The sequence below is a fragment of the Sinocyclocheilus grahami genome, unplaced genomic scaffold, assembly GCF_001515645.1.
Source record: "Sinocyclocheilus grahami isolate Dianchi unplaced genomic scaffold, SAMN03320097.WGS_v1.1 scaffold16155.1, whole genome shotgun sequence".
Classification (NCBI taxonomy): Eukaryota; Metazoa; Chordata; class Actinopteri; order Cypriniformes; family Cyprinidae; genus Sinocyclocheilus; species Sinocyclocheilus grahami.
The window spans coordinates 1-1,187 of NW_015516014.1; positions in this window are offsets into that span (position 1 = coordinate 1).

A 1,187-nucleotide genomic window follows, 5' to 3' on the forward strand; every position below is an offset into this window, starting at 1 on the left:
AGAAAGGAAAGCTTGAAATCGCATCATATGACCCCTTTAATATTTTGGTAGAAATTGTGAATTTTTAGGATTCTTTAAACAAGTTAACAAAATCAGCATTTATTTGAAATGGAAAACATTTGTAACATTATAAATGTCTTTACTGTCACTTTTGGTTAAAAGAAGTATTCATTACTAAACCAAAAAGTAAACTGTTGTAGAATTTCCCTATAGTGACCTTGAACAAATACTTCAAAGTCCCTTTTGCTCTGGTTAACTTCCTGGAGTTTTGGTGCATAATGACCCCATTTAACTCTTAAGTGGTAACCTATTAACAAATGCCAGTTAAATATAGACCCATCATGTTTGTGTAGTTGCTGCAGCTATATTGGTTTATCCTATAGGTTGTTTATTATGTAATGTTTAAGTTGTTTTTTTGTTATATTAGTAACAGCAGAACTTGCATAATTTGCTCTAGGCTCTTCAAAGAGTGACAAACACCAGCACAATGCTCGCTCCGAGGATGGACGCTTGTTTTACGACGGGGAATGTTACAGCCGTGGACAAGCCATATGTATCGACAAGAAAGACGAGTATCCTACGAGGTGAGGGATCCTGAATTACCAAGCTCATATTGATTATTTCGCAGCACATTTGTCAGTTATTTTCCCTCTGTCTTCTGTTTCAAACAGCGCTATAATAACTACAATCAATCATGATGAAGTCTGGTTCAAACGAGTCGATGGGAGCAAGTCAAAACTCTACATCTCACAGCTTCAGAAAGGCAAATACTCCATAAAACATGCCTGAGATATGGCCAGTCTGATATGTTTAATAGTGCCATTTTATGTACAGTATATCATGATTTAAATACCTTTTTTGATGTTTAAAAACAGATACGTTGGAGTATTGTCTGTCATTTCAAATGTGAGGAAAGTTTATTTTATTGTATATTCAGTGCAACGCCATTTGAAAGATTATTACACCAAACAGGTCAAAAATGTAGTATAATTACAGGTGTAGTTATTACCATGAAATGTGGTGCTTTTGTATTTTGATGACTGGGCTCATTTTCCAACCCAATTTTTGAACCCAATTCTGATGTGTGTAGTAATTTGTAATGCCATGTCTGGCTAGCAAATGGTTTCCTACTTTTTTACATTTCTGCCTCATCACTGTGTTCAGATACAAATGATATGAAACAGTTT